We start from the raw sequence: 18,976 nt of genomic DNA on the forward strand, positions 1-18,976 counted from the left end.
ATTTTTCTAAAATAGAGATAAATCTGGAAGGAGGGTTGTAGTGATGGTGTGGGGAAAGAGCAGAGAAAACTCATTTCTTTGTTCCGCGGTGCTGCTGCACTAAACGAAACTATCTTTGGACATTAAATAGTTGCCTTAACATCTGAATGTAGGAAAACAAGAGGAAGTATTAGTAAAGTTCTCGATGTTTATACTTAACACCATTCTATTTAAACTGCCACTTTTCTTTTATGAACCTGTTGATTCTGTGTTTTGGAGAAGGGTATTGAAGAAATTTGGTCATATGCACATCCTTATTTTTCCTCTGTCCTGTGACTCAGAAGAGACCCAAGTTCCCTCTGCCTTGGTCCTGGAGTCAGAGCACAGCTGTGGGTCTTCGGGGAGAGCTGAGCTTCATTTCTTCCTTTGGAGTTAACATCTGCCAGGTTAATTGAAATGTGTAGGGAAAACACATCTGCATTTAAAAATTGAAAATGTATAATAGGCTTTGAAGCATTAGCTTCATTTTAGTGCTTGAAATTCAAGAGTAGTATCTTGTTTTCAGTTCAGCTGTTTTATTCATTCTTTCATTGCTTATTTGTTCATTCATCCAGGTGCTTTCTGTATGTGAGGGTAGTGCTGGGTATCGTGGGATATGTAAAAAGTAAGGTATTATCTCTGCCCTCAGGAAGTGACTGGACTGGTAGAGAAGACAAATATGTAGTCACCCAACAGTTAACAGGTAGAAGGTAGAAACTGCTGTGGTGTGTTCTGGAATATCACACAGAAGGTATGTGTTAGGGAGTATCACACAGAAGATGTGGTGTGTTATGGAATATCACGTAGAAGATACTGGCTACGAGGAGTTTGGGAAGGCTTCCTAGAGGAGGAGACATCTTTAAAAACTTTGAAGGAAAAGTGAGATGGAGGAGAAAATAACATTCCAGGCAGAGGGAACAGCATGAGGGTTGCTGTGAGTCCTGGAAGAAGGAACAGTTTGGAATGGGATGGGGGGCTTGGGTGGTGCAGATGTGTGTGGGAGATGAGGCTGGGTGGGCTTCTTGTGCCCCCGATCCAGTGTCTGATGGGGTAGATACCTTACACCCTCTTTAGAGAGTACTCTTGGTGTGGATTGCTCACGTGTGCAGACTGGCCCATCATGTTCCTGTGGGAGCCCAAGCTTACCTAACTCCACTTTCAAGGGGATGTAGCTAAAATCAAGTTTGGGGTTCTAGCTTTGCACACAGCCTGTAGCCATTCACTGTGGCTCGGGAGTATTGACTCTTAATTCCTTTAACTTTCCACAGTGCCAACTCTAGTAGCAACTTTGAGCAAGTCCCTTAACCTCCTGGGGCCTCACCTTCTCTCCGTGTGAGTTGAGGTCATGGGCAAGGTCTCCTGCTCTCTCCTGAGTCCATCCTCTTCTTGTCAAGTGTTCCATTTCCCTGAGCCAAGAGCCTCAGCTTGGCTCTCAAGCTGTTTACCATCTTGGCCCTTCCTCCCCGTGGAATATCCAGAATTCCCTGCAAAGTGTCATTATCATCTTTAGTCTCAAGCAAAATTTAGTTCTTTATGCTTTTGGGCTTGAATTTTATAGTGCATGAAATTCTTCAGCTCTCAACTGGTTTTCCTCAACTGGGCCAGGGTTCTGTGACAGAATTAAATTATGCCTAATGCCTGGAGTAAGGCATCCACTCACTATATATAATGAATTAATTTCCCTTCTATGCTTCTAGAATGGTACTAGTTATGTACTGTCCTTAGGAGAATTGAGAAAATACTCAGTATACGTGCATAATTTTTTTCTTCTCTTCTTCCTTTCTATTTAACTGCAAATTAGATTTTAGTTTTCATGCTCCTTTGCTACTTCGTTTTTCTTCCCACTTACCAGTGTTTTTCAATGACTATGGTGTTTCCAGTGTTCAGAAGGGAAGCCCTAGTGAGAAGCCAGCAGTGGTAACCCTAAAGGCATAATCCAAATCTGGAGTTGTGTTCTGGAATTGGGGATGGGTGGGTTGGGCTCGATTCAGAGGAAGGGATGAGAGCACCTAGTGAAGTGCGGTTTCAGAAGGAGTGAAGAGGAGCTAAGCTTCCTCGCTGGTCCAGTGTCTCTTGTGTGGCCTGTAGTACCCTCCTCAGTGGCTTCTTTTCTTTCCTCTTGCCCCTCTGTAGTCCCTGCACAGCAGGTAGAGGGAGCATTTAAAAATGTGTGCGATTTTGCCACTTCCCCGGACCCCATACCTTCCTGTGGCCGTGGTCTATCACATGTAAGTTCCAGAGTCCGATGTGATTTGCCCCTGGCTTTTGTGACTTCATGTCCTGTTTTGCTTGACCCCCTCTCTTCTTCAGTCATGCTGGCCTCTTGCTCTTACCTCCTCAAACCTCCGACTGGTTCCTGCCTGGTTCCTGCTCGGCCTTTGTCCTGCTGTTCTGTTTGTCTGGAATGCTCCTCCCAGATCTTTGCCTGGCCCTTGGCCTTGCTGCAGTCAGGCCTTTGCTCCCACATCACTGCCTTGGAAAGGTCTTTACTGGGCCACCTGCCTCCCACTGCCTCTGCGCTCAGTTCTCTCTCGTGACATACTTTCATTTCTTTATAGTACTTACCAGGATCTAAGATGGTACTGTATTTATTTTGTTTCTCCCCTGTCACTAAAATGCTGACTGCAGGACTCTTGTCTGTATTGTTTACTTCTTTTCCCCTACACCCAGAGTATTGTCTGGCATGAAAGGTACTCACTAAATATTTGAAGACTGAAGACTGACTGTGTAAATCTCCGCATACGGGCGGGGCATGCCAGATAAGCATTTGTCAGCCTCCACCTCCTCAGGGATGATCCTGTGCATATCAAGGCAGCTCATTTGTATTGAGATAGTTCTGATTGTTAGGCTGTCCTTCCTTCTGCTGGAAACAAAAAAAGTATCTGCCTTCTTTCTTGCCCAGTAGCCCCTGCTCATGGCTCTGCCGGGCACCCCTAATGAACACCCTGCTTGCTAAACTCCCTCACAGTGTCTGCTTCTCTGGGATCCCAGCCTGCAGCAGTTGGTTTGTTGCTTAATCTTCTTAGGTTTCTTATACCCTCTCTAGACCAGGGATAGTAATAAAAGTTTCTGCTTCATAGCTCCCTCCAGCTGTGGCAGGGGTCAGCGGAGCATTTCACATAACACGGGATGTTCCTAGCATCCGAGACTGTGACAGCACTGCTGTCCTTGGCTCGTCCATGGTGGCAGTCCACGGGGAATGGAGCGGGGGCTCTGCAGACTTCTCACTGGCTGCCACTCGAGGTTGGCCTTTGGATGTAGGTCATGGTGCCACTGACCTCTGGCTGATGGCTGTGTGGTGAGGTGTGTTCTGAGGAGCTGGAATGAAGTCAGGGTGATTGCCTGAGAAGCCCACTCCAGAATTTTTTTGTGTCTGTCTCCCCTGGGTTTTCTCCAGAAACTGAGTCAAAGGCTTTTATGATTTCACGGAGAGCAACTGAGAGGAGTCAGCAGTCCCATGTTCTCTGGGTGCTTAGAACCAGCCAGAAAGGTTAGGGAGAAGCTGGTTGCAGGAGAATAGCCCTCCCTGACTCCACACTTAGACACAGGTGAGGGGACTTGTATTTATGGAGCCTCTGCTGCTGCATCAGGTACTGAGGGTGCAGGTGAAAGTGAGGACTCTGCTCAGTCGCTGTCTGGGCTTGAGGAAGGGAGACGAATACCTGTGCATCTAAGGGGAAGAGCCTGCTGGGTGCACAGCCCGGCTAAGAGATGGTGGCGTTCGGGGTAGCAAGCAAAAATAAAGTGTGAGTAGATCACATGCAATATTTGGGATATAGTCCTGCTAAAAAAGCGTTTTTCTGAAATTCACACTTAATTGGGTGTCCTGTATTTTATCTTGAGCCCTAATAACAGGGAAAAGAGACATGCCATTGGGTAGAGCAGAGGGACTGAGCAATTCATTGAGCGTAGGGGATCAGGATACAGTATAACTCTGTTTTCAAATATTGCACGAGATCTACTCATACTACTAACAGTCTTGTCTTTATCCTTTCAGAAATTTTCAGGAATGTTTTGCACATCTGGAAGCATATAAGTGCATATTCTTTATGCTTTATTTATCCACATAACTGCAAACCAGATCGTGGTCTACACACAGCTGCTTGTTCTTTCTCCCTCTTAGCAGTGTTCCTTGGACTTCTTTCCATTGCAGTACCCATGGAGGTCACACATTCTTTTAGAAAATGGCTTTTTATTTATATTTTTGCTATTGAGTGTCCTGCCACCAAAATGAAGGCAGTTAAATATTAGTTCATATTTTTGAAGTTTGATTGTTATACAATATTATGTTAATTTCAGGTGTACAACATAGTGATTCTACAATTATATACAAAGTATGTAAGTTTTAAGGTGAATTTGGGGGATACTAATTTACTTTAGAACTTGGGGTGAATAAGCTACTCTTTAGAATCTTCTTAGATAATTCTTAGTTTGGAGATCTCAGTACCACCCAGTCAGGCTGTTTATTATGGAGTGACCAAATACCATCAACTGAGCAACTGGAATCAATTTGAATTGCTGAATAATTTAAAAATATTTCAAAATTGTTGAATTAACATAGGGTTGTTTTTTTCTGATAAGCTTCCTCCTACGCACAAATCTGAGAGCTGACACAATTCATCTCTTTTTCTGATGGGGCATTTTACTCTTTTCCCTTCCTTCCTCCTTCTCCCTCCCCCTGGTATTGATCTATAACTCAGTCTACTTAATCTAGCTGGTTCGTTTGTAGCATCTTATGATCTAGTTTCCAGACCTTTCAAATAAATTACTCATTTATATGAAGGAACCATAATTGACTTTTCGGTTGAGAAACCCAATTCACCAAAGTGGCTCGGGAGAGACATAGTTCATTTTGCTCTATTATCAAATCAATGTTCAAATAGTATTTTAAGATTATTTATTTTCCTCAATATGAGAAAAATGTCAAGATTTATTTCCCATATTTCTTAAATGTCAGAGAAAATTGACCTGAGCTGGGGGAACTCTCAGTGCCTGGCGTTTTACAGTTTTCAGCCCAAGGATTAAGAGACAAAGCACTGAGCACTCATTGTGAGTGTTGCCCTTGTACTCAGTGGATTCAGGTTGTAGAGTGTGAACGAAGCTGGTTCTTGCTTCTCTGGGACTCGCTAGACTAATTGGAGAGGTGACGTCAGCAGGGAATGAGACCCGTGTGAGTGGGATGAACCAGGCAGGTGTATGAAGGGAAATGTTTCTGAAGTTTTATCAAGGGTGGCTGATTCAAATTAGACTGGAGACAAGCCTTGCTTTGGAATGTGGATAGGAACTGGATGGCACCGTAGCTTGTGCGAGAGCAAGAACCAAGAACTGTGATATAGCAGGAACCCTCATAGGGAGGCTGGCATGAAGTAGAGGATGCACGTGGAGAAGACTAGGCTGGGGTAAGAGGCAGTTATTTAACTTTGAGTCAGCCCATCACATTTAGCAGCCATTTGATGGGTAACTCAAAGTTGCAGGTACTGTGCTAGGGCCTGGGGATATAAACCCAGACAGGTAGAGTCCTTACTTTTAAGAAGTTCAGAGTCTGGTGGGTGAGACAGGGAGGAGGACCCTCTGACTAGGGCATGGGATGGAGGGCTCAGTGAAGGCCCTCCAGATGTGCGAGGTCTGAGCTGAGTCTGGATGGATGGCTGGGAGCGGGCCAGACCAGACAGGGATGGGATTGATACATTGTTGAATGGCAACATTAGTTGGGGTCAGAGCGGGAAGGACTTTGTGTACTGCTGGGAGCTGGATTTTATCCTAGAGCCTTTGAGAAGTCACTGAAGGAGTTAAAGTGCAGGAGCCTTACGGTGAGATGTGGGTTTGGAGGAATCCCTCTGACAGCAGGGTAGAGTGTGGGTGGGAAGGGACAAGGCTGGAGGCAAAGACACTGGAGAGGTGGTGGTGGCTCCAGCTGGGACAGTGTCTGTGGAGCAGGGAGATGTGGCATGTGGCCAAGGTCGGTAGATGAGCTATCGATTGCACAGGACTAGGTAACTGACTGTTGGCTGTGGGGATGAGGGAGTGGAGGTAAGGCTGTTGGATGGAGTGTCACATGGACCCTGAAGTCACCTTTGATAGTTAAAGGCTCGGCGGTGAAGTGAAGGCCATGGGCAGTAGACTGTCTCCAGTGGACAAGGGGCTGAGCAGAATTGATCAGCAGGGTGTGGAGGGAAAGAGGGGACTGGAGCCTTCCTTCTTCTTTCTTTCATCTCTGGAATATTTGGAAGTTTGACAACTCTCCTGGAATCTACAATGGATAAATACACCAAAGGGTATTCATAGTTTCAACATTTAATAATTCCAACCATTATAAGCCTTTTGTGGAGATTACAGTGGCTTTTCCATGGGTATTTTCAGTAACTAGAGTGAAATTTGCTCTGTATGGCTTAAAATCCAGCATTTTTGTTATAAATGCTAATACTTTTGGAGTAAAGATATACCTTTTTCTTATAGTTTTAGTTTTTAGGCTCAGGAAGGAAGCAATCTGGGCACCTGGGTGGCTCGGTCGGTTGAGGGTCTGCCTTTGGCTCAGGTCATAATCCCAGTGTCCTGGGATCGAGTCCCACATCAGGCTCCCTGCTCAGTGGAGAGTCTGCTTCCCTCCCTTCCCCGCTTGTGCTCTCTTTTGTGCTCTCTTGGAAAAATAAATAAATAAAATCTTTAAAAAAAAAAAGGAAGCAATCTAAGAAATTGTTGCGTGTGCAATTTTCTTTCTGGAACAGAGGGCCTCCACCTAATCTTGATGACCTGTGATTATTATTTTTAAAAATGTTTATTGCTTCACAACTTTATTTTTTGAATCACAAGCAATTTAGAGTGACCACCACTGAGGCCTCTGTTAAAAGATTTTCCAGCAGAGCTGCCCCAGTTTTAAGATTAAGCTGTATTGCGCTTTAAGATGAACTTTCAAGATCTTCAGAGAAGAAAAGCATTGCTTCCATCTGTGCCTTTCTTAGACTAAAATCATATTGCAGAAAACTAAAAATTAACACAGCAGTAAGACGGTATAAAGTACCTGTCTATTTTAGAATCCTCGAGGACATTTTCTTGTAAGAAACTATTTAGCCCATAATCAGCATGAAGTGTACACAGTATTTGTCATTTCTGTGGTCCAGGATATGAAGGTTCCCAGACAGAATCGTGTTCTCCAGTACTCCTGCAGGCGCAATGTCACCTCAGTCACCATGATTAACAGCGCTGATAACCGTTCCCTTTAACGAAACATCCTCGCACATGGCCCGTCCCCTGGAACTGTGAGCTGATCCACTTCAAGCATATCTGGTATACTTTCAGACCTCCTTAGGTAATCCCGAATCTTGGTGAAGGAACTGCCTAATTTAACCGAGGGCACTGGAGGACAGTTCCCACTTTCCACGTGTCAGAGATCCTGCATTAAGACTGTAAGAGATTTGACATCACAAGCGAGAGATCTGGTGTGGTTTTGACAGGCAGAAACTGCCTTGTAGGAACATAAATACCTAGAGTTTTAAAACCTTTTCCAGGTAGCCTGCACTGCAGTTTCTGACTGAGTGACATTTAGCCCTCCATCCAGTCCCTGGATTTACAGTGATTTCCGTGTCAATAGCCTTCTGCTCCTGCAGCCTTTTCAACTGCTGCAAGAGAGATACGGATCTCAGGTTGTTGGCATTAAATATTTTGAATTTTCATAAGACTCAAACTCATCAACATGTGCTTTTGGCCCTTGAGCGATTTCCATCAGTCACCAGACTTCATACTGAGTGTCCCACTGTTTACAGCTGCATGTGTTTTATTTGTGACTTCCATGACAAGTTCATTGGCTGGGTTCATTAGATGGTTAAGAACATAAAGCTCCACCGTGACACCCAGATTATCTACATCAGACACAGAAATATATTCTTTGCCTTCTCCCAGAAGGGTATCGAGCAAACCAGAGTTGTAGAAACTGGCGTAAATGTCACCATGACCTGGGGTACCAAGCTTCTGTGTTTTCCCCTGAGTAAGATACATTCTTTGCTGCAGGCAATCAGGATTCTTTATTAATCCTTGGGTACCTGCTTTGATTAAAAATGTAGATTTTTCAAATGAAATGTTTGTTTTTCTCTAGTATTTATTTTTGTATCTTCATTTGTATTAAGAGTGCTCATTAGCTCATTAGAATAAGAGGAACATTTCTATTATAGATTTTGTTCAGATGTTCAGTTTGCTGAATGGTCACATCTAAAAAGATATTCTGATTTTGCACACCTGTCTGACTTTTTGGGCTTTTGCAGCCCATGCTGGTCCTCAAAGTGCCATTGAGTTTTACCACCACCAGCTGGTTCAGCACAGAAGATAAATATGATTAGGTAAGCCCTGGCCCTCATCTCTTCGTAGGGCTGCATCGAATCTTCTGGAAGTCCCTGGATTTTCCCCCGATCCACAGAAGGTCCCTTTTCTTGCAAAAAATCTATGAAACAGCTTCTGAAAATCCATTAAGGTTTTTTCTTTAGTGTGCTCAAACTCATGTGATGGTGCTGTGGTATTTTTTTCTAGTTCCTTCTTCGAAGATCTTGTTGAATGACTTTTTGGAACTGAGAAGCATCATCTTGAGACATGGCTTTGCTAAGATCTCTCTGAGCCATGCCTCCATTACCATAACTGGCTCCTCCTTTCTTCTCTTACTCCCTGGGTTTTTTAAGATTCTGTCCCCAGGCCATTTTTTCCCCTTAGTTATTCCCTTACCCTTATTCTTTTTACGAATGACTTCAAGCTATTGGTGGCAACCTCACCTTGACATTGGGAAACAGTCTGGGTATAGAAAGGCCTAGAAGCTGATAGGTTGGCAGGGTGCTGGGAATGAGGTCATCTGGAGGTCATAACACTCAGATGACTTCTTAGGCCCCAGTAAGTCAGACACTTGTTTTCGGTCAGAAGCCACAGTACAACTTACGAGCCAAGAGTAGAGACAGTGTCAGCTGATTTAGATTGTACCCGTATTCTGCCATGTGACTTTACAAGTAGAACTTAAAGGTCAAAGTACAAAGGTAGTGCCTTCCCAGTGTACAAAGTAGATAACATTATGGAGTATGTCTCCTGAAAGTAAAGATAAGGCCAGTTATCACTCTGTCAGATTAAGATAATGTCAGCACAGTGCTTTCCAAGTTTTCATGTTCATTGGAATCATTAAGGGCTCTTGTTACAGCGCAGGTTCCCATTCAGTAGGTCTGTGGTGGGGCCTGAGATCCCTCCTTTCTAACAAGCCCCCGGGGCTACCAATGCTGCTGGTTCCTGAGCTGGAGCTGCTGTCTTTTGGGGGTACAGAGCTCTTTGCGAAAGTGAAGAAAGCTATGGACCCTCAGAACAGTGAACCTGCCACCTTCCCCCTCCCACTGCCACATCGCTGTGCAGATGATTTTAAGGTTGTGAACACTTTGAAACCCACCCAGCATCTTCAGGTTTCAGAAGTGGCTAATAGATGCTCCTAGGACATAATGGTCTTTAAGTCGGTGTCTTCTCTAGTATTTTTATAGCATGGATTTTAATTTAAAACTAGGGAGATACTGCCGTGGTTACCTACAAGGGAAGAATAAATGATCATTCGAAGGGCCCTTAAACTTGCGCCGCTCCAAAGGTATAAGGCTATGAGCCTTGGAATTACTTTGCCTCTGACTTCCAGCAAGAGCGGTGGGCACGGTGTGAGTTGCATTCCTTCATGTTTTATAAGTAAGAATTGACAAGTAGTGTGAGCACCTGTTGGGGTCCCTTCTGATCTTCCATCCCTGGATGATTGTGTGCTCCCAGCAGGTATTTGTTGAAAATAGTGGTTTTAAAGCAGAAGATCTAGACACATTTGGTTAGGGACAGAGAAATGACCCATGTGGGAATGGGAGGGATCGAGATGTGGCAGCCCATGGTGTTAATTAAACTAATTGTGTAGTTCTCGTGCTGTGGGCAGGACCTACTTTTGGTAGTTGCATGCTGTAAGAAAGGGGTTAATTTTGTGAAGTATTTATTTTATGGCCACATGAACATGGGGCGATCTCAAGGCAGTTCTCACTTTTGGGTCCAAAATGGAGCTACCCAAGATCTGGGCACTGTGAACATGGTGGTGGTGGAGGGGAATTCCATTTATTTGTCTTTTAAGCTACTGGTCTGTTCATCCAGGCCTATACTTCTTCAGACTGGCTTGGAAAGTTAGATCAGGCAATGGGAATCCATTGTAGTTCTTGAATGGTGTTTACAACATACTGTTTGGATTTCATTATTCTGGCTGGTATTTATTCTGCCCGTTCATCCTGAGGTTGCCAGGACACCTGCTTCCCCCACCCTAGGATTATTTTAAAGGAATTCCCAGACATCATATTATTTCATTCATAACTATTTCAATGTGTGTCTCTAAAAGGTTAAGACTTTAAAAAAAATCATCACAATATCATCATCACACCAAAAATGGTAGTAATAATTCCTTAATATCAAATTTGTATTTAGTCAGTGTTAAGATTTCCCTAGATATCTTATAATTTCTAAAAATGCCTTTTCTCTTTGCACTGAAATCCCATTGGTTGATAGGTTTTTTTTTTTTTAAGGATTTTATTTATTTGTCAGAGAGAGAGAGAGAGAACACAAGCAGGGGGTATCAGCAGGCAGAGGGAGAAGCAGGCCCCTCTCTGAGCAAAGAGCCCGATATGGGATTCGATCCCAGGATCCCGGGATCATCATGATCCGAGCTGAAGACAGGTGCTTTACCGACTAAGCCATCCAGGTGTCCCTGGATGATAGGTCTTTAAAGCCTTTTTTCAATCTATAGGTTACCCTTCCATCTTTATACTCCTTGCAATTTATTGTTCTTGTTATTGAATAGGCTGGGTCACTTACCTGCTGCCATTCCCAGAAGCTGGATTTTGCTGATTGCGTCTCTGGTATTGTTTGATGTGTTCCCCCTGCCCCCTGTGTTTCCTGGCATTCACTATCCATCAGCTCTAGATCAGAGTCTGGCCTTTTCCGTGGGCCAGGGACAAGATTTCTGCGGCAGAGGTGTTGGTGTTTCAGTTCTGATGGACAGCATGTCTGGTTGTCTCCTAGTGGTGGAGTTAGCAGCCACTGATGGTCACTGCCTGGAGCCACGAATACACCGGAGTTGCAAAGTTCTGACATTCTAATTCTGTCACTCCTTCTTCATTTATAAGATAGAATACTCTAAAAAGAGGAACTTTCCCAAACAACTATTTGGTTAAACTTAAAATTAAAAACACTTAATTGTTTAGGAAATGCAGGGCAAATGCTTGAGTCTTCCCTTTTATATACTGGGTTTTTTTTTTAAAGATTTTTATTTATTTTAGAGACAGAGAGAGAGAGTGTGCTTTTACAGGTTGGGGGGAAGGGTGGAGGGAGAGAGGGAATCTCAAACAGGCTCCACACTCAGTGGAGCTCGATCCCAGGACCCTGAGATCATGACCTGAGCCAATATCAAGAGTCTGACGCTTAACCGACTGAGCCATCCAGGCGCCCCTACTTACTAGTTTTTAAAATAATGAGTTGACTCTTGATTCTCCAAAGGGGACCATTCGGTTTTTATGTTTTAAATTATGAGTTCATAAGTTGATGCATATTTCATGTGTTTCAGTCTTTTGCAGTTACCATTCTCTGCTGCTCGGATTTGGCCGGTGGGAACTTAGTTCAGGTTGGCTCCTGAGTCCTTCTGACCTGGCTCTTATTGGTGATTTCTCACTGTGTAACACAACTTAGGGGCTTAAGGCCCCTAAACTCCCAATTTAGGGTCTTATAACAACCATCTATTATCTCACCGTTTCTGTGAGTCAGGAGTTGGGGTGGGCTTTACTTGGGTCCTCTGACCCACTCAGGGTCTCTCAAGGCTGCAGTCCAGGGCCTTCCAGCCTGGCTGGGGAAGGGGCACTCCCAGGCTCACTCAGGTGGCTGCCTGACCGACCACAGTTTGTTGCCACGTGAGTCTCTGCCGAAGTCTCCCAGTGTGGTGCGTGGCTGTCCCCATTGCCAGGACTTAGAGACAGAGACACACACACAGGAGCGCCAGCAAGTCAGAAATCAGAATCTTCTTGTAATCCTAACTAGGAAGCAACAGACTATCACTTTGGGGGGGTCTTAGTGTTGTAATCAGTGGAATTGAATTGCTAGGTCCAGCCCACTCCCCGGGGCAGGGGATCACACAGGGTCACAGACACCTGGAGGATAGGGATCACCAGGAGCCATATTAGAAGTTGCCTATGGACAACTTGGACAAACCAGTAACTTTTGATGTGATAGCTTCCTGGTTTCTTGCATAACAAGATAGTTCAAACATTTGGATTGAGTTGTTCTCCTAACAGCCCTGACTGTAAATGAAATTTAGAGACTATAATTTGGGCATGAGATTCTAGGCCTTTTCAGAGGACAAAGCTAGGGAGTAAATTTCTTTTCCTTTTTCAATTTCAGATAAAGTTTATGATTTTACTTGACCTCATCCATCTTATGTTTGTTTCTCCGTTTATCCAAAAACCTTGGTTCTCAAGGCCACCACCATAATTAATCAGGTATTATCCCACAGTGCACAAACAGAAGTCTCTGAATGATAATGGTTACTTTACCGGCAAAAATCTGATTACTGAAAGGGCTTTGATTTCTTTACAATTCTTTTTCTCCTTGGGCCAACACCCCACTACATTCTACAGTCAGATTCCAGCATCCGGTCAGGACTGACATTGTCTTTCACTGTGTGCCGCCGATGCACAGTTAGGGTCACTTGCCTCAGCTTACTTTTGAGTTTTAGGTCATTTTATTTTAATTTTTATTTTTATCTTATTTTTTAACAGTGAATATATGACCTGTACTTCAAGCTTTTTTTTTTTTTTGACACTGATGTGTTTTACGTCACTTTGAAAAACAATCTTATTTTATTTTTTTTAATTTTTTTATTGTTATGTTAATCACCATACATTACATCATTAGTTCTTGATGTAGTGTTCCATGATTCATTGTTTGTGCATAACACCCAGTGCTCCCCGCAGAATGTGCCTTCTTTAATACCCATCACCAGGCTAACCCATCCCCCCACCCTCCTCCCCTCTAGAACCCTCAGTTTGTTTTTCAGAGTCCATCGTCTCTCATGGTTCGTCTCCCCCTCCAACTTACTCCCCTTCATTCTTCCCCTCCTGCTATCTTCTTCTTTTTCTTTTTTCTTAACATACGTTGCATTATTTGTTTCAGAAGTACAGATCTGTGATTCAAAAGTCTTGCACAATTCACAGTGCTCACCATAGCACATACCCTCCCCAATGTCTATCACCCAGCCACCCCATGCCTCCCACCCCCACCACTCCAGCAACACTCAGTTTGTTTCCTGAGATTAAGAATTCCTCATATCAGTGAGGTCATATGATACATGTCTTTCTCTGATTGACTTATTTCACTCAGCATAACACCCTCCAGTTCTATCCACGTCCTTGCAAATGGCAAGATCTCATTCATTTTGATGGCTGCATAATATTCCATTGTGTATATATACCACATCTTCTTTATCCATTCATCTGTTGATGGACATCTTGGCTCTTTCCACAGTTTGGCTATTGTGGACATTGCTGCTATAAACATTGGGGTGCACGTACCCCTTCGGATCCCTACGTTTGTGTCTTTGTGGTAAATACCCAGTAGTGCAATTGCTGGATCGTATGGTAGCTCTATTTTCAACTGTTTGAGGAACCTCCATACTGTTTTCCAGAGTGGCTGCACCAGCTTGCATTCCCACCAACAGTGTAGGAGGGTTCCCCTTTCTCCGCATCCCCGCCAACATCTGTCGTTTCCTGACTTGTTAATTTTAACTCTTCTGACTGGTGTGAGGTGGTATCTCATTGAGGTTTTGATTTGGATTTCCCTGATGCCGAGCGATGTTGAGCACTTTTTCATGTGCCTGTTGGCCATTTGGATGTCTTCTTTGGAAAAATGTTTGCCCATGTCTTCTGCCCATTCCTTGACTGGATTATTTGTTCTTTGGGTGTTGAGTTTGATAAGTTCTTTATAGATTTTGGATACTAGCCCTTTATCTGATATGTCATTTGCAAATATTTTCTCCCATTCTGTCGGTTGTCTTTTGGTTTTGTGGACTGTTTCTTTGGCTGTGCAAAAGCTTTTTATCTTGATGAAATCCCAATAGTTCATTTTTGCCCTTGCTTCCCTTGCCTTTGGCGATGTTTCTAGGAAGAAGTTGCTGCGGCTAAGGTCGAAGACGTTGCTACCTGTGTTCTCCTTTAGGATTTTGATGGACTCCTGTCTCACGTTTAGGTCTTTCAACCATTTGGAGTCTATTTTTGTGTGTGGTGTAAGGAAATGGTCCAGTTTCATTCTTCTGCATGTGGCTGTCCAATTTTCCCAACACCATTTGTTGAAGAGACTGTCTTTTTTCCATTGGACATTCTTTCCTGCTTTGTCAAAGATGAGTTGACCATAGAGTTGAGGGTCCATCTCTGGGCTCTCTATTCTGTTCCATTGATCTGTGTGTCTGTTTTTGTGCCAGGACCATACTGTCTTGATGATGACAGCTTTGAAATAGAGCTAGAAGTCCGGAATTGTGATGCCGCCAACTTTGCTTTTCTTTTTCAATATTCCTCTGGCTATTCGGGGTCTCTTCTGGTTCCTTACAAATTTTAGGATTATTTGTTCTATTTCTTTGAAAAAAGTGGATGGTATTTTGATGGGGATTGCATTGAATGTGTAGATTGCTCTAGGTAGCATTAACATCTTCACAATGTTTGTTTTTCCAATCCATGAACATGGAACGTTTTTCCATTTCTTTGTGTCTTCCTCAATTTCTTTCATGAGTATTTTATGAGTACAGATCCTTTGCCTCTTTGGTTAGATTTATTCCTAGGTATCTTATGGTTTTGGGTGCAATTGTAAATGGGATCGACTCCTTGATTTGTCTCTCTTCTGTCTTGTTGTTGGTGTATAGGAATGCCACTGATTTCTGTGTATTGATTTTATATCCTGCTACTTTACTGAATTCCTGTATGAGTTCTGGCAGTTTTGGGGTGGAGTCTTTTGGGTTTTCCACAAATAGTATCATATCATCTGCAAAGAGTGAGAGTTTGACTTCCTCTTTGCCGATTTGGATGCCTTTGATTTCTTTTTGTTGTCTGATTGCTGTGGCTAGGACTTCTAATACTATGTTGAATAGCAGTGGTCATAGTGGACATCCCTGTCGCGTTCCTGACCTTAGGGGAAAAGCTCTCAGCTTTTCCCCATTGAGAATGATATTCGCTGTAGGTTTTTCATGGATGGCTTTTATGATATTGAGGTATGTACCCTCTATCCCTATACTCTGAAGAGTTTTGATCAAGAAAGGATGCTGTACTTTGTCAAATGCTTTTTCTGCATCTATTGAGAGGATCATATGATTCTTGTTCTTTCTTTTGTTAATGTATTGTATCACGTTGATTGATTTGCGGATGTTGAACCAGCCTTGCAGCCCAGGGATAAATCCCACTTGGTCATGGTGATAATCCCTTTACTGTTGGATCCTATTGGCTAGTATTTTGGTGAGAATTTTTGCATCCATGTTCATCAAGGATATTGGTCTGTAATTCTCCTTTTTGATGGGGTCTTTGTCTGGTTTTGGGATCAAGGTAATGGTGGCCTCATAAAATGAGTTTGGAAGTTTTCCTTCCATTTCTATTTTTTGGAACAGTTTCAGGAGAATAGGTATTAATTCTTTAAATGTCTGATAGAATTCCCTTGGGAAGCCATCTGGCCCTGGGCTTTTGTTGGGAGATTTTTGATGACTGCTTCAATTTCCTTAATGGTTATAGGTCTGTTCAGGTTTTCTATTTCTTCTGGTTCAATTTTGGTAGTTGCTACATCTCTAGGAATGCGCCCATTTCTTCCAGGTTATCTAATTTGCTGGCATAGAGTTGCTTATAATATGTTCTTATAATTATTTGTATTTCTTTGGTGTTGGTTGTGATCTCTCCTCTCTCTCATGATTTTGTTGATTTGGGTCATTTCTCTTTTCTTTTGGATAAGTCTGGCCAGGGGTTTATCAATCTTGTTAATTCTTTCAGAGAACCAGCTCCTAGTTTCGTTGATCTCTTCTACTGTTCTTTTGGTTTCTATTTCATTGATTTCTGCTCTGATCTTTATTATTTCTCTTCTGCTGGGTTTAGGCTTTCTTTGCTGTTCTTTCTCCAGCTCCTTTAGGTGTAGGGATAGGTTGTATATTTGAGACCTTTCTTGTTTCTTGAGAAAGGCTTGTATTGCTATATACTTTCCTCTCAGGACTGCCTTTGCTGTATCCCAACAATTTTGAACAGTTGTGTTTTCATTTTCATTGGTTTCCATGAATTTTTTTAATTCTTCTTTAATTTCCTGGTTGACCCATTCATTCTTTAGTAGGAAGCTCTTTAGCCTCCATGTATTTGAGTTCTTTCCGACTTTCCTCTTGTGATTGAGTTTTAGTTTCAAAGCATTGTGGTCTGAAAATATGCAGGGAATAATCCCAGTCTTTTGGTACCGGTTGAGACCTGATTTGTAACCTAGGATGTGATCAATTCTGGAGAATGTTCCATGGGCACTAGAGAAGAATGTGTATTCCGTTGCTTTGGGATGGAATGTTCTGAATATGTCTGTGAAGTCCATTTGGTCCAGTGTGTCTTTTAAAGTTTTTATTTCCTTGTTGATCTTTTGCTTACATGATCTGTCCATTTCAGTGAGGGGGGTGTTTAAGTCCCCCAGTATTATTGTATTGTTGTCAATGTGTTTCTTCACTTTTGTTATTAATTGCCTTATGTAATTGGCTGCTCCCATGTTAGGGGCATAGGTATTTATAATTGTTAGATCTTCTTGTTGGATAGACCCTTTAAGTGGGATATAGTGTCCTTCCTCATCTCTTATTACAATCTTTCTTTTAAAATCTAATTTGTCTGATATAAGGATTGCCACCCCAGCTTTCTTTTGGTGTCCATTCGCATGGTAAATGGTTTTCCACCCCCTCACTTTCCATCTGGGGGTGTCTTTGGGTCTAAAATGAGTCTCTTGCAGACAGCATATTGATGGGTCTTGTTTTTTAATCCAATCTGATAGCCTGTGTCTTTTGATTTGGGCATTTAGCCCATTTACATTCAGGGTAACTATTGAAAGGTATGAATTTAGTGCCATTATATTGCCTGTAAGGTGACTGTTACTGTATATTGTCTGTGTTCCTTTCTGATCTGTGCTGCTTTTAGGCTCTCTCTTTGCTTAGAGGACCCCTTTCAATATTTCTTGGAGGGCTGGTTTCGTGTTTGCAAATTCCTTTAGTTTTTGTTTGTCCTGGAAGCTTTTTATCTCTCCTTCAATTTTCAATGAGAGCCTAATTGGATATAGTATTCTTGGCTGCATATTTTTCTCGTTTAGTGCTCTGAAGATATCATGCCAGTCCTTTCTGGCCTGCCAGGTCTCTGTGGATAGGTCTGTTGCCAATCTAATATTTCTACCATTGTAGGTTACGTATCTCTTCTCCCGAGCTGCTTTCAGGATTTTCTCTTTGTCTCTGAGACTCGTAAGTTTTACTATTAGATGTCGGGGTGTCGACCTATTTTTATTGATTTTGAGAGGGGTTCTCTGTGCCTCCTGGATTTTGATGTCTGTTTCCTTCCCCACCTTAGGGAAGTTCTCTGCTGTTATTTGCTCCAATATACATTCTGCCCCTCTCTTTCTTCTTCTGGGATCCCAATTATTCTAATGTTGTTTTGTCTTATCGTATCGCTTATCTCTCGAATTCTGCCCTCGTGATCCTGTAGTTGTTTCTCTTTTTCTCAGCCTCTTTATTTTCCATCATTTGGTCTTCTGTATCGCTGATTCTCTCTTTTGCCTCATGTATCTTAGCAGTTAGTGCCCCCATTTTTTATTGCACCTCATCAATAGCCTTTTTGATTTCGACTTGGTTAGATTTTAGTTCTTTTATTTCTCCAGAAAGGGTTTCTCTAATAACTTCCACGCTTTTTTCAAGCCCAGGTAGTATCTTTAAAGTCATGAATCTGAACTCTTAGGTCCGACATCGTACTAATGTCCGTATTGAGTAGGTCCCTGGGTGACCGTACTATCTCTTGTTCTTTTTGCTGAGGTGATTTTTTTCGTCTTGTCATTTTGTCCAGAGGAGAATAGATGAATGAGAGAACAGAATGCTAACAGGTTAACAACGTCCCCAGCAAATATACTCTATACAAATCAGAAAAGATCTGAAACCAGGGGAAAAGAAAGGGAAAGAAAGAAAAAAGAAAGAGAAAAGAAAGAAAGAAAGAAAAAAAACCAAAAAGAAAAAGATAAAAACAAAAACAGAACAATACAAAAAAACCCGAATATGATCAGATATGATCAGGCTAGTGCATAGATCAGTGCCACACACTAGATTTTGGGTGTATTTTGGTCTGTTAGAAAAAAGTGCCTCCTAAAATTTTAAAGGAAGAAAGACTTATATATGTACAAAATAAGGGTTGATACAATGAAGGGATGGAAGATGACTATAAAGATGAAAATTATAAAAGATTTTATAAAAGGAATTGATACGATAAGACGTTTGAACAAAGAAAGAAGAAGATTTAAAAAAAAAAGGGAGAGATTGTGATCAGGCAGGAGACTAGAACAAAGCCATACACTAGTGATTTAGGGTATATTTTGATCTGTTAGAAGAAACTGTATCTCAAAATTTTAAAGAGAGAACAACTTCTATATATATATATATATATATATATATATATATATATATATGCCAAAAATAAGGGTAACTACTATGAAGGGATAAAATATGACTCTAAAAATGAAAAATAAAAAATGTTTTAAAAACGGGATTGATAAGATGTTGGTTGAAAAAGGGAAAAAGAAAAATTAAAAAAAAGTTAAAAAAGTTAACTTTGAGAAACTAATGAATCATGGTAAAAAAAAGCCATGAATTCTGTGTGCAGTATTCCCCTAGCGCTGGAGTTCTCCCGTTCTCCTTGATCGGTAAACTTGG

At 42.1% G+C, this 18,976-nt stretch overlaps 1 protein-coding gene and 1 pseudogene across 2 annotated transcripts in view; one reads left to right on the forward strand and one right to left on the reverse strand.

Annotated features, from left to right (window-relative positions):
* KIF16B (kinesin family member 16B) overlaps positions 1–18,976 on the forward strand; it is a 306,377-nt gene that overhangs the window by 22,000 nt on the left and 265,401 nt on the right. The gene's annotated exons all lie outside the window — the stretch shown is intronic.
* On the reverse strand, positions 7,083–8,624 carry LOC148163574 (UTP--glucose-1-phosphate uridylyltransferase pseudogene; annotated as a pseudogene).

The sequence above is a fragment of the Eumetopias jubatus genome, unplaced genomic scaffold (genome assembly GCF_037043125.1).
Source record: "Eumetopias jubatus isolate StellerSeaLion01/CBP00866 unplaced genomic scaffold, mEumJub1_p1.0 scaffold_9, whole genome shotgun sequence".
Lineage (NCBI taxonomy): Eukaryota > Metazoa > Chordata > Mammalia > Carnivora > Otariidae > Eumetopias > Eumetopias jubatus.